This window comes from Plutella xylostella, chromosome 6 (genome assembly GCF_932276165.1).
Source record: "Plutella xylostella chromosome 6, ilPluXylo3.1, whole genome shotgun sequence".
In the NCBI taxonomy this organism is placed as follows: Eukaryota; Metazoa; Arthropoda; class Insecta; order Lepidoptera; family Plutellidae; genus Plutella; species Plutella xylostella.
Genome location: NC_063986.1, coordinates 9,185,341 through 9,194,795, shown reverse-complemented (window position 1 = coordinate 9,194,795; position 9,455 = coordinate 9,185,341). Strand labels below are relative to the sequence as shown.

Genomic DNA, 9,455 nt, shown 5'->3' with positions numbered 1-9,455 from the left:
CGGCGAGAAATAGGAGACCCCGGCCTAAGACAGTAACCTCAGCCGATGAACGGCTAGTAATTGACCGAGTGCACGAGGATACTGTCTCGGTCGCTCTACTCGGTAGGTGTAATCAGGGTTGTAGGAAAACACCATGTTTACTTCCCGGCTTACTTCAAGATTATTTACGGTTACTAGCTTTACCAACGAGCTTTAAAACGTTTTCCCGTGTGAATTCTGGGCTAAGTAGTTTATATTTTAAAGCCAATAATTTATATTTCAACTCATATAAAATCATAGAAAAGCTAATAAAAACACTCTCGCATATTGGATACAGTCGCTTTCATTAACTACAATCATTATTAATAGTATTAAAAATATTTTCTATTCTTCTCATATAATATAATAAAAGCATAAATTCCATCCAGCTGTAGCTGATTAAAACATAGCATAATACCCTGTGAAACACGAAAGCCGGAACAGAGGACGGCAGTTGTTAAATCCAAACCACATTTTATTTCACTGGATTATAAAATATCCGGCAGCAATTAGTTGCTTCAGGATATTTAGATACTTGGATACAGAGCCTTATTTATAGTCTCGGTTAAAACCCAACGGTGGCACTATATAAGCCTCTTACTTCGGGCCAATACCTGCCAAGTGATTATGGTTCATATTTACATAATTATTTAAGGGCGACGTCACTGTTCATTAGTGTGGGATCCTTGGTCTTTGGGGTAGGTAGCTATATTTATTAGTTGTAAATTTAGTTACAGATTAAATAGTTGCAACATGTTATAATTGTAAGCTCGAAGATATGAAAGAGATTTGGAACATTAACTACGTTTATTATAATAATAAAAAAGCGAAAATTCTGGACAGTATTATAGACATAATCAAGGATGGTATGTCAACATTTTATTAACATAAAAGCCCAATACTACCATTAACTTTTTTTTAAATAATTTTATTCATTATGGCCAGTTTAAAAAATATTGCATAAGCTATGCTTAGCTCTATTGCTACTAACTTTTAACTTGTACGTTGAGATGTTTTCGGAATACCTCTAGAGTTCGATCGGCAGTTCAGTTCAGCAGTTGGTGTTGACAGCAGTTCGCAACTGGCTAACTGCGCTGCTGACCGCCTGTGTAAACTGGAACTAAGACAGTTGTAGCATCGGCACTAGATAAAGGACAGAAGTAAAGCTCCGCAATAGCTTCTCGAATGTACTTATTCTACCGGAAAAATATCTTACAGGTAAGATATTGCTCTCGATTAAGAGTTTTCGTATGCTTAGATAAAATATACAAACAAGATGTGTCACATTCAGAAATAAAGCAAAAATAATTTCTCATTTTCAAATCTTCTAACTAAACTAATAAAAAATAAGAGCTCAGTGTGTTATTTGTCGAGATGTTTCTTATGCACTGGCACTTCATGTAGTTCATATTAAAATATCGTTGCCAGTTAACCACAGAATGCTGGAGTACCAATAATTATAGGCAGCAATGGATTAGCAGCATTCATAAGCATCAAAGGCAAGCCCAATATCTGTAGCACATTCTGTACGAAGTTTTACTTCTCCATCTCCTCTGTCGTATCATCGGGAGTAGAAAACTGTTCGATAGCATTTAACCTGAGCATTTGCTTGAATGTTGCACCGGAAATTGGAAAATAAACTTTACAATACAACTACAACAACTGCATAAGCTGATTTAAAGTTCGGAAAAGGTCTGGTCAGGCTATACAGTGTGGAAAAAGACAGAATACCTTCTTGCTGCGATTCCAGTACGCAAACTAATCGCCCGCTGCCGCTGAGTTGACGGCGAATTCCTTCTAAGGCAGCTTTCTTTAAATTGGCTATATAACTATAATCAGATTGCTTTTTTTACTTCATACAAATAAACTCAACATTTTTTCATTTAAAACTATCTTGCATTAGCTGGCACAGACATCACTATTTTTTAAAGTATAACTCTCAATTCACCAGTGTACTGCAGTACACGTCCAGTGAACACATTACTTTAGTATTTCGACAAAGTTTAATATAAAAAGAAGTTATTTCGTAGGGTGCCCCTAGAAGGGGCGGTGAAGGGGCAAAGGTCGAAGCAAATTGAGATCTCTAAATCTTCGCCCCCAATACTGCTTCGTGAGGGTCGGCCACAGATGCAACTTGCAGGTTTTTAGATGAATTACTTGTCCATTTTTTTTATTTCTAGATGTAGATATATTTTGCTAAGGATAACGCAATTTTTGGCTATGCGTCTATTTGTACATGATAGAAATGGAAACTACGATTCGGCAACGGAATCCATATCACACTACACGGATAGGTCTACACGATGGGTATCACGAATAAATCTAATAATACTTATAATTAATCGGTACTTAACAGTAATATTATGTACCTAATGCCAATATCATAGAAAAAAAAAACTCTGTGAATCCTTTAGAACTTCACTTCTTAGCGACAATAAAAAAACCCTGCAGGAAACACCCCGTAGATCATTTAACCTGTCATAAATAGTAGCTCGGCGCCGCGCGGCCCGCAGGCTCCAGAGGCTCACATTACGGCTTTGCATCTACAGGGTGCACAAAGCCACATCTCTTGCATCTGCCCGTTAATTAACTTTGTATCATGCATTCAGTGAACAATGCATGCTCTGGGAATTATTCCGTATTCGATCCTTTTTTTATTTGGAAAGCTGCATGATTGTGTTGTGTACGAGCACTCGTAAAATTCTGAATTACATTTTGTGTCTTGCTCGATATTCAGATATGTTCGAATGTGAATAAAACAAAGGATGGAATATTGTTGACAATTGTTTTTTTAAAGTAGGTAGGTTGATACTAAAGTATACATACCTATAATCTTAAAAAAAAACATTTTTTACTTAATATTATTTTCAGAATGCATAAAAACAACCATGTCAAAATTATTTATCCAGTTCCAATTAAATTAATATTATTTGTTTACATTCTTAGGCGAGGACGCTGAAATGGTTTATACGTACAGAAAACAAGCAGATTTTTCTGCTTTTAAGGGACTAATATACTTATTTCAGTACTCAGCGTTTCCTAGAAATTCCTTCCACATTATGAGCTAACAAATCTTATCTTAATAGTCCATACATCAGCGAGAGCGTCACAATAACACTTCTTTATTTCCATATTTTACTATCCTTTACGGGTCATTAATTTCTTCAAAACCCAGTAAAAGCGGTGAAATGGGAGCCTTACGTTAGGGTGACGTCACACTGCACATGTTACGGCCTTTTCGCCTATTATGTTTCACGCTGGAGTTGATATCGCTTTGAGTATAGTACTCTTAAAATATAATAAGTGACATTGTTTATGTCAATATTACCATTTGAAACAAAAAAAAATACTTTAAAAATCACGCCAAAGTAGGTAATAAGTAGGTATATCTGTGGATCTGGGTTATGGTATCAAGATAATTGCCTACCTAGTCATATGTAATTTTTGAGCCATCCAGCCATAACAAAAATAGTTTCTTTTCGCTATTAACAATATATTTACTCTGAATAATAGAGTGAGCTCGGCTTAATGGTGCTGCAACCACTGGCCGATGGCGTCTCGAAGGGCCGATTAATCACGGCGACCACCTGAGTCGACCTGACGTTTAATCATTGTTTAAAATTCAGGAGCTAGGTATACGAAACTAATCAGTAATTATCGATCTTAATGGAAGAAACTGATTGTGGATACAAAAAATAAGAAAAAAATAATCTTTTTGTTTGTGTCCACTACCTCCTTTCATACATAGAAACAGTAAGTAAAATAAATAATAATCAATATTTCCCGTTACACGGTTAATATATATACTCGACATAGAAGTGTGAGTCGATTTTTACGTTTTTATTTTTCATAAAGTAATTATGGTCTTTAACCGCCTTTCAAATGTAGCGTAAGTAAACCTGTTAACAAAATATGCCTAATGGCCAAAATTAAATTTACCGGAAATCAGAAAAAAACACTTAAGTACAGAAGCTCTTTTTAAACAAAAAATTAAGTGGTAAAAATACCCGGATTAAATTTTATTAAGTACCTACGAAAATTTATTCTGTGTTGTCTTGCATAGAATTTTACCGAGTTTATTTTGTTGTGCTATGGACTAAATTTAAAAAATATTTTGTATGAAATTCAATCGTTTATATTTTTCATCTTAATGTGAAATTTTGTATTTGGTAGTCTTCTTTTAGAACTGTGAACTGAGTTTTGGCTATTCATTGTTGTTTCCGCTACACTTGAGCAACACGTGGAAAGAATTGGTTTAGTGCCATTTTCTTTATTATTGATAAAAGAGGGGTTTCCTGCAAACTCGAAATGACTCTCAGGGGCTTCGGAAAAATATTCAATTGTTCTTTCCTTTACAAGCGTGGGGTGCGAAAGTTATTTGTTTCAAATGAATGCGCACGACCCTTTTGTTTTATTCCTTGAATTTACAGAATAGCACTGGCTGAGGCGAAAATTCTGAGAGCTAAACGGTTTTGAGGAAAAAGCTTAGGTCAGGTAAAGTCGTAGTTTGCAGCAGCAAAAACCGTCTCGTCAACCGAAATTAGTCGGTTAACCATCAAGAGCCACAGCAATTTGAACCGTATAGCCAACAAGATCTTAACACTACACATAATTTGGCTCCACAATGCTCCACATAAGTACTGTTGAGTACTCAAGTTCTGAAGTTGTATGTTATCCGAATATATGTATGTGATTGTACAATCACGTTGTTAGGTACCTACCTACTTATCTTATAATATTATAATATAGGGAACAAAATACAGCAGTGTCAGTCTTCCATGCAAGGAATTAATTATAATTTGTAATTGTAGTCAAATATTCTTGAAACAAGTTTTCATGAAATTCTTTATAATGAGACACCCCATTGCGACTAACTATACCGTTTTTACAATACTTTATTATTCATATAGCATTATTATATATCTAGTACCCCGTCTCAGTGTTAATTGAACCTTTCTGCGGGTTTTCTAGTACTTATAATATATTTTATGTCCTATTATATTGTTAGAAAGGTAGGTAAGTACATGAAAAGTTTACGAAGACCTTTCACGTTCACCTAGACACAAACTGTCGGTCAATGTTCATCCACGATTGCTACAGACAGACTATTTATATCTCTCAGAACACAGGCCGTAGACGTAGATACCTAAACGGTTTAGTTTGGTCAAGTTCTCTCACTCCCTAAAGACCTAGACCGTCTATAAATAATCGGCCAGTCCTGAAAAGCGTTTCAGGGAATCCAATAAAATACCATCCGCAGAGACGGCCGCGGGTTCGTAGCGAGACGATTTATTGAGATTTGAACCCTAAAATATCGGGCTCTGTTTTAAAATCTGCCTATGAAATAGGCAGATTGGCTACAGCGTTTTTAGCCAAGTTAAGAAAAGTCAAAGCTTTGCATACTATTTAACGAGGATTATTTTGCATTCTTATTTTTTATTTAATAATTACTTAAGCTAAATTATGGCAGTTTTACATTAGGTTAAGCATAGATTCGATTTGAATAGATTCTGTAATAAAATATCGTTAGCTTATCGCCGAATCTCTTAAACATCAATACTAAAATAATATTTGAGAACTAGTTTTTTAGGTGTTTTTAAAGGATACACTACATAAATCCGAATTACTTTTTTACGAATATGAAAATAACGATTTTTAAAATTACGAATTTCATAATTCCGAATAATTCAAAATCCCGATTTTTAAGTTTCCGAATAATGAAAATCACGAATAGTTAATAAACGAAATTTCAAACAACATATTTATTAAAATGACGAAAGTCAATTTTCCGAATATTATTATTTCGATGTTTTAAAGGTACGACTTTTTATTATATCGAATTGTTAAAATTACGAATCCCGAAGTTTTAATATTCCGAAAATACAAATTCCCGAATGTATCTTAGTTAACAAGAAATAGTTATTAAGAATAGTGTGTTTATTAACAGCATAATCCGTATACAATTTAACAATATTTTTTAAGCTATATTATTTGAGACGCTCCGCTTTGTTTTCGATATCTATGTGCACCTAACACGCTCCTCCTCGCTTTGCTCGTCGTCGCACTTATCTTTAGATTTAGGTCCTAAGGTTTTTAAGGTTAAACACCGTAAAAATCCGAGCAATTCTATTGCTTTGTTGTGTTACTTAACAACAAATACTACAAATATTTTTCTATTTACAATATTTTAACTCTATATTTGAAACGCTCCGCTCCGCTTCGCTGCGCTCCGCTTTGTTTTTCAATATCTATGTGCACCTAACACGCTCCTCCTCGCTTTGCTCATCGTCGCACCTATCTTTAGGTTTAGGTCCTAAGGTTTTTAAGGTTAAACATCATAAAATTCCGAGCAATTGTTTTGCTCTATATTTGAAACGCTCCGCTCCGCTTCGCTGCGCTCCGCTTTGTTTTTCGATATCTATGTGCACCTAACACGCTCCTCCTCGCTTTGCTCGTCGTCGCACCTATCTTTAGGTTTTGGGTCTAAGGTTTTTAAGACGTTTATGGTTTTTTTGTCAAAATCACGATTTATCACATTTTCGATCGGGATTTGAATTTTTCGTGATTATAATAAATCGGAATTTTATTTTTCGTAAGCTTAAGTAATCGTATTTTTTGACGTTCGTGTATTTGACAATCGTAATAACAAATCTTCGTGATTATAATATTCGAAATTATAATTTACGTGAATTTTAGAATTCTGCATTTGAAAAAATCGGTATTGCAATATTTCGTAAATTACATATTCGGTGTTTTCAAATTCGGAAAAAAGTTTTTCGGAATATTTGGGTGTTCCCGTTTTTAAATCGTCGATGAGCCTACGATGTTTTTTTTACAAAATCACCTAGCTGTTACTTTATGTTACGGCTGAAACGTTAGCAAATATAATAATGATGGCAGTATTTACGACCAAAGTTTTGATACAAAGAAAATAAATATAGATGTCACGTCACGCACTTATATCGAACTTTTAGTCACGCTATGCGCTGTATAAAAACTTGTCCTTTTTGGTATAAAAGTAGTGTAAACGACTATACGGCAATCTTTAAAGTCAGGTGGAAATAAAACGTATTCTTTGTTTAAAAGTAAATGTTTAGCACCATAGTGTAAACCTGTAAACTAATTAGGTACACTCTAAAGTACCATTCCGTAATATTTTTGACTAAAACCCCATTAATTAGTCATTGGTACCGATTCTGAAGGGCACACTTCCTAATTTTAAAATGAGCTAAAATCTCTAAATTTAACTGACAGCGCTAATTTTTGCTATTCTGAAGGCAACGATTTTAACGGCCAACTAAATTTAATAGGCTGATTTGACGTCTTTAAAATGAGTGTTCCCATGCTTAGGACAAATACCAAATGATGGCAGCGAAATATAGATATCATGGAAATATAGTCGTTATTTTATTTTTTTAATCTTAATTTACTTTAAATACATAAAAACATGTTAAAAATATATTTAAAAATATACTAAATGCATTTACAGCCTATTATTGTCGTGAAAAGCATAACTATTAGTGTTTCCAATGTGACTCATTATAGGTAATTTAGAAATAAATTACTGGCAACCCCAAAAAAATACATTGACTTTTTCATTGTTTTCTTTCTCCGATTGCCGGGAAAAAATTCGATGGTGATAAATACGATACGAAAGATCTTAAATTATCCGTGATAGCTACTTGCTTACAAAGGTTTTCATTACACAAGTTTTCCTATAAGGTAAGCCATAAACATAGTGAAATGTATAAGTACATGTAACTTGACGGATTCGTCTTTGGAATTCGTGTTGATTGTTACGAAGATTTTGTGCAAATCCATTATATAAAATGAGAAATTCGCACCTTATTCATATTCTGCTTATTCGTGTATATTTGCTTACGAAATATTTTATAATTTCAGATGCAAACATAACCTTAAAACATCAGCCAGCAAGTTATATGAAACACAACACCTGCATCAACAAGTATGAAAGGATCCAGTCGCATTCCCGTTCAGACTATCTAAGTTACCTAAACAGAAGGTTAGTATTTATACTTACTATGTAATAGAGTGAAAAAAAAGAAAAACCTATGTAAGTACTTACTTACAAAATTTACAAAATTAAATGATTGAGTGTTAAAGATACTTAAGTACTTCAATCTCTCTTAGCGGTGAAACGATTCATCATCAGCCCATAATCATCCACTGCTGGACATAGGCCTCTCCCAAGGAGTGCCACAACACTCTGTCCTCGGCCTTCCTCATCCAGCCACTACCGGCTACCCGCCTAAGGTCGTCGGTCCAGTGGGCAGGAGACAATTAGCCAGTCTCATTAATTGTCTACCGCTGATTGCATCAAAGTCTATCTTGGTACCAACCTACCTATACATACAGTTTGTTTTATGCAGTGCACTATGTGATGTAGTGAAAAATATTATAAATTATTCAATTTAGTTAATGTTATTCATATACTTATCATATTATTATTGTTACAGAACTAAATTGAAACCCAGGAAGGATTATAAAATCTTGTCTTCTCGAAGCGAACTCTTCCAAGACTCGTCAGTGCATATGATAAACAAGATTATTATATTTCATACAAAGGAACTTTGATAGATACATGTGACTATGTTATAAAATGAAATAAAGCTTCTCTAAATTGTGTTACTTTCATTTTCTAGTTGTAATAAAACTTAGTTGGCAGTGAATAAACTTAGTTAGTAAAGATAACAAACCCCCTCTATTAATTATTTCAAAGATTGACTTTTGGTTACTTTAACAATGCAAAAAGTTTTATTGCTGCAACATCATAACCATTAATTTGTTTGGATAGAGGGGAGATGACCTGATCAGTATAGGTTCCTATTACTTTACTCTTTAGTTCCTGTTATGATAATCATTATACTTAGGTAAGAATACTCAAATTGAGCCAAGTACATCTACCTGCTTTATTATTAGCTAGTTAGAAAGATATGTACTGATCATAATCATTACAATTATTAAGAATTAGCCCTACTGTTCATCTTATCATAGGCAACAGGATTTTGATAGTTAAGAAGTTTTGTAGTAGGTAGGTAAGTAAGTAGGTACTTTTCTTTGAGAAGATATGTAGAGTCCTATGATACTTACATAAGTAATAATAAAAAAACCTACTTACCTAGGTACTCACCTCTATTTCAGTAATCAAGATAGGTAACCTAAACTTAATGATTCCTCCTACTTACATACCTTTTTAAAGTACCTACGTAGCCTGTTGATTGTAAGCAACTTCTTACCTATACTTAGATACATAGTTTAATCCATTTTCAGGTTTATTTTTGGTTTATAACAATATTTTAGGTTAGTAAATAGATTAAATATATTCTACCTGTACACAAGGAATAATTAAGTTTTATTGTACCTACCTAATAAGGTACTTACATAAGGAAGCATCCTATCAACAAGAGCCCTACTTT

General features: G+C 33.9%; 1 long non-coding RNA gene across 1 annotated transcript; it reads left to right on the top strand.

The window, feature by feature from the left end:
* The first annotated feature begins 7,198 nt into the window (after nt 1-7,198).
* Nucleotides 7,199-8,660, top strand: LOC105387364. Its single transcript, XR_007266395.1, has 3 exons — nt 7,199-7,740; nt 7,921-8,041; nt 8,496-8,660. It is a non-coding gene; the product is annotated as an uncharacterized LOC105387364 (long non-coding RNA).
* Nucleotides 8,661-9,455: the final 795 nt, after the last annotated feature.